Source organism: Megalobrama amblycephala, linkage group LG17, assembly GCF_018812025.1.
Source record: "Megalobrama amblycephala isolate DHTTF-2021 linkage group LG17, ASM1881202v1, whole genome shotgun sequence".
Classification (NCBI taxonomy): Eukaryota; Metazoa; Chordata; class Actinopteri; order Cypriniformes; family Xenocyprididae; genus Megalobrama; species Megalobrama amblycephala.
In genome coordinates, this window is record NC_063060.1 from 35,113,060 (window position 1) to 35,119,062 (window position 6,003).

A 6,003-nucleotide genomic window follows, 5' to 3' on the forward strand; every position below is an offset into this window, starting at 1 on the left:
TTCAAACTTGTTATGGTAACAGTTCAGACTGTCCTCTATCTATGTGCCAAATTTCATAACTTCCCCACAAGTGGTTCTATGGGCTGCCATAGACTTACATTGTGGAAGAAGAGGAAGAAGAAGAAGAAGAAGAAGAAGAAGAAGAAGAAGAAGAAGAAGAAGAAGAAGAAGAAGAAAACGACTAACAGATACAATAGGTGCCTACACACATTCAGTGCTTGGCCCTTAAATATTGATAAATGTTTGTAAGAGTTTGTTTATACAATATAGATATTTTCTTCATTTTGTTTATACAATATAGAAGTTTCTTCATTTTGAAGAATCAGCCAGATTTTGTTCAGTGTCTTCTAGATGCATAACAAAGCAGAAGATTTAATTCATTAGTTGGGATACAAATAATAGGCAAAAGATGATGTGTGAGATGAAGAAAAGTACATAGTGAAAAGAAATATTAACTGGACATTAAGACAATTGTGTTGGACAGATTGTGTCAAACTTGGTCTCTCTCATCCACAGGGTTTTGCCATCGTCAGTCAAGTGGCTTTATTAACAAAATAAGCCTGACTGCAGATGTGACCCCTACTGTCACATGCAGCACTGAGGTACAGATCTGCGACAAAGGGAACGCTGTGACTGGCAGGCAGCGTTTGGGCGAGACACGCGCCTCGGCAGCGCTGTGTGAAGAGTCATATGGGACGAGTGGATGGGGCTGTTCATCATGTCATCAGACAGGATGACGAATTGGCTGACACCGCTCTGAGAGGTGCTGTCATATTCGTCATCTTTATTGAGCCAGACTTTAAGCAGCTCTTGCTCCCCGTCCAAAATAGTACAACCACAAATACTCTACAATGACGTCAGGTCATCGGTTTTTAACTGATGAGAGAAAAGTATTCTATTTATCAAAGATTTCACGTCTGAAAACATTATTAGAGATTACCAACATTAATTACCTCTATGAAAAGTCCATGGACAGTTCAGTGATCGACCAACCCGAAGCAGACAGTCAAACTGACGTATTTGAAGAAAAGGAAATGATTACGTTGGCTCCCACTGCCCACCCTAAAAACGGAATGCCTAAAATTAGCATCCGGGGTAATGCTGATGTCCAAACCTGAAGGGTGAACATCCCTGAGGATCATAGCCTTTCAGGCTGACTGCTCCATATAATCACCTGCAGGAGAAAATCTCATTATTCCAGGGCCTGATCTCTGTGTGAAGGGCAGAATAGCAACTATGGCTCAGGCTGAATTAAAACATTGACCCGTGCCTTAATCAAGCACATCTGAGCTGGGGTCAATGATGCTGTAGACCCCACTGGGACCTCTTGAAAAGGCCTGACAAATCCCAAACCAGCGCTAGAGCCAGTTAAGAGCGGGGACCAGATCAGCATCCTGCAGGTCAAGAAGCTGATTAACCATCTGCACTGCAGACCATGTCGAAACACCCCGGCTCTGAGCATGATCCGCTTCGTGAGTATGCATCTATGTCTGCAAGTGACACTATTTGTGAAGTTTCACTTAACTTTTTTTAAACCAGAAGTGGTTGTCAAAATTTTCATACCAGAAGATATGCTTTGTCACTCAGAGGTCAGTCCATTTAATTGAAATACAGAATTGCATTTTGAGCTTGACAAAACTGTGGTAAAGTTTAAAAATACTTAAAAAAGACAGACAGAATAGATAGAACAATAGATACACAGCAAAATGCCCAGTGTTAAATGAACACCCAAAGTGTACATATGACTCCATCTTACTGGGAGTTAAAAAGTAACACTGAAGCAGTGTTAAAGTTAATGAGATAATTGATTGATAATTGATTGATGATTGAGTGATGATTGACAATTAGTGGAGACACCTGATGATAATAAGCAGAATCACTGAAGGAAAGAGAGAAAAAAGGTCTTAATTAATGATTTATGGAATGTTTTATTTCAAGTCACCATGAAAGAGGTCAGCGTTTGCTTTAGTTGGGCTCTTGACTCTTTACCTTTTATTATTAATTTTCTCTGACTGCTCCAACTTTGTGTTTGTAAAGCACATTTGTTATAGTCAGAGAAAAAAGGATCTGGTCACAATATAATTTTATGAATGTTGAATTAAGCCAGTTGTCATTTAAAGTCTAAATCTCTGACTGTGTGCTTGACGTGTAGCTTTAGTGTTAATGATTGTAGTCATGTGAGTTTACAGCTTGAGATCCAACAGCAGGAAGACCTTTTTTTTTCTCTTTTTTTTAAGAATAATACATTATGCACTGAAGCTTCAGTGTTTAAACACACACAGACATCAAGAATCAGCATCTGATTCTCAAGAACGGTGACGATAAATAAATACAAAATACTGACAAACAGATCGACTCTGAACATCACAGAACAAGCTACTGTCACAACAAAACAACAGAAAAATAAAGCAAACATGAACAATCTACGAAAATTACAGGACAATTCAGCTGCATAATTTATTCATGCAGCAATGCATGATGGGAGCCATGGATGAGTTTTGATTGGTGGCTCCCATCATGCACTGCAACATGAAGCGCTTTGTTTGATTGTCACCATTGTTGAGGGTCATATGCTGATTCTTGATGTCTGTTTGTGTTTAAAAATAAAAACTTTTCAGATTGTAAGAGCTCTGCTGGATCTCAACAGATTTACTGTAAAGAAATAATATAACATCTATATCACCAGTTAATGCTGGATGTCACCAATGAATCTGACCATTTCACAATGAGAAAACACAACCATTATGACTGTGATTCCCAAAGCATTGTAAACCTAAACTGATAACCTTTGGCTTACAGCACTATTGGGAAACAGTATAGATCATAGTTTCTCTGACTATAACAAATGTGCTTTACAAACACAAAGTTGGAACAGCCAGAGATAAATTAATGTTAATAAAGAGAGTCAAGAGCCCAACTAAAGGAAATGCTTTTCACCATCATGGTGACTTCAAACTAAACTTTCATTCAAACATTAACATCTAAACATCTGTTAATTCTCAGTAAGAACTTTTGTTGATGTATGACAGAAATCAAATCAAACTGGTTAATAATAAGTGTAATAATGTTTAATGGCTGGAAGTCAGTTGTAGTTGTTGTGTCTCTCTCTTTTTCTCTTGTTGTTTCTTCAGTGATTCTGCTTATTATCATCATCAGGTGTCTCCACTAATTGTCAATCATCACTCAATCATCAATCAATTATCTCATTAACTTTAACACTGCGTCAGTGTTATTTTTTAACACCCGACAAGATGGAGTCATATGTACACTTTGGGTGTTCATTTAACACTGGGCATTTTGCTGTGTAGATAGACAGAGAGACAGATAGATAAAATAGATAGATCGATATAACATACAGATAAATAGAACGATATATAGCATGGTAGACAGACAGACAGACAGACAGATAGATAGATAGATAGATAGATAGATAGATAGATAGATAGATAGATATAGACAGGCAGACAGACAGATAGATAGATAGATAGATAGATATAGACAGACAGACAGATAGACAGATAGATAGATAGATATAGACAGGCAGACAGACAGATGGATAGATAGATAGTAATTAACAGTGTAACATCTGTCTATCTATGTATCTATCTATGTATCTATGTATGTATGTATGTATGTATGTATGTATGTATGTATCTATCTATCTATCTATCTATCTATCTATCTATCTATCTGTCTGTCTGTTTCTGTCTGTCCGTCTGTCTATCTATATTGTTCTGTCTATCTAGCTGTCTGTCTGTCTATATTTATCAATTCAATTCAAAGTTGCTTTATTGGCATGACTGTAAATAATACAATATTGCTGTAAAAAAGAAAATATTATCAAATATCATAACACTATCAAATATTATAATATTTGATAGTGTTATAATATTTGATAATATTTTCTTCTATTATATTGATGTTTTTATTATTGTTTTATGTATATATGTATTCCAAGATTTGGCAATATTGTATTATTTACAGTCATGCCAATAAAGCAATTTTGAATTGAATTGATAGATATAGACAGACAGACAGACAGCTAGATAGACAGAACAATATAGATATACGGACAGACAGACAGACAGACAGACAGACAGACAGATAGATAGACAGATAGATAGATAGACAGATAGATAGATAGATAGATAGATAGATAGATAGATAGATAGATAGATAGATAGATAGATAGACAGAAACAGACAGACAGACAGATAGACAGGCAGACAGACAGATAGATAGATAGAAAATTCAATATTGCCTTTACACTTTGCTCTTTGTTTTTATGGGAAATTTTTCATACAACTGGGAAATACAAATCAAACTAAGTGCATAACATGAATTTTTCAAACGTGTTGTTGAATAGGTGGTGAGTGATTTTAGTGAGGCAGCATGATCCAAAACAACACCCACTGCATTAAAAATGTATTAATGTTACCTCACAGGAATGCTATCGATTTTAGATTAAATATTTCAGAGTAGAAAAAAAAACACATGAACATTTTAAAATCAGATTTCTTGAGGGTAATCTCTTTTAATGCCGTCATCTCAGTGGACAAGGAAATGGCAGTCTTGGCATTGTGATCAATCAAATAAATCAGATAAATATGTTGTACTCATTAACTGTGTTCTCTCTAATGTCTGTTTATAGGGAATGGGAAAAGAGAACTAAAGGAGGATGACACACAAACAACACTGACTAAAGTTTTGATGCACTTAATACATTTTGGTGTGAAAATATGTAAATCAATCAGTGCAGCATTACACTGCAGCAGACTGAAAAGGAAATAAAAGTTGCATGTGTCAATTCACCAATTAATTGATTAGTGTCACTTTTCTTGTAAAGTTTTTGATTACAGAGTTTTGTATAGAAATGTTGTCAAAGACAGATTAGATTGATTCAGTTCTTCTCCGGTGGAATCAGAAGATCATGCTGACATTCAAATTTTTAATAAAAAACAAAAAGTAATATTTGCTGTGACATTTAACCTTTCACTATGATTGATTTCCTCTAAAGAAAATTACAAAATATTTTGCAGTCATGGTGATGAAAGACCCTTTACAGCACTCAAATACAAGCAACATCATAAGTTACAGTGATAAAAAACAAAATGAAGACTTATCTGACTTACCCTCTTCAAAGTTGATGTGTTAGAAGCAGGAAAAATGGGCAAGCGAAAGGATTTGAGCTAGTCTGACGAGGGCCAAATTGTGATGGCTAGAAGACAGAACTCTTCTACAGAACAGATGTCAGAGCATCTCCAAAACTGCAGCTCTTGTGGGGTGTTCCCGGTCTGCAGTGGTCAGTATCTAGGAAGGAACAGTGGTGAACCGCTGACAGGGTCATGGGCGGCCAAGGCTCATTGATGCATGTTGGGAGCGAAGACTGGCCTATGTGGTCCGATCCAACAGACGAGCTACTGTAGCTCAAATTGCTCAAGAAGTTAATGCTGGTTCTGATAGAAAAGTGTCAGAATACACAGTGCATCACAGTTTGTTGCGTATGCTGCTGCATAGCCGCAGACCAGTCAGGGTGCCCATGCTGACCCCTCTCCACCGCCGAAAGAGCCAACAGCGAGCGTCAGAACTGGAACACGGAGCAATGGAAGAAGGTGGCCTGGTCTGATGAATCATGTTTTCTTTTACATCACGTGGATGGCCGCGTCGCTTACCTGGGAAACACATGGCACCAGGATGCACTATGGGAAGAAGGCAAGCCGGCAGAGGCAGTGTGATGCTTTGGGCAATGTTCTGCTGGGAAACCTTGGATCCTGCCATCCATGTGGATGTTACTTTGACACGTACCACCTACCCAAGCATTGTTGCAGACCATGTACACTCTTTCATGGAAACGGTATTCCCTGGTGGCTGTGGCCTCTTTCAGCAGGATAATGCGCCCTGCCACAAAGCAAAAATGGTTCAGGAATGGTTTGAGGAGCACAACAATGAGTTTGAGGTATTGACTTGGCCTCCAAATTCCCCAGATCTCAAACCAATCGAACA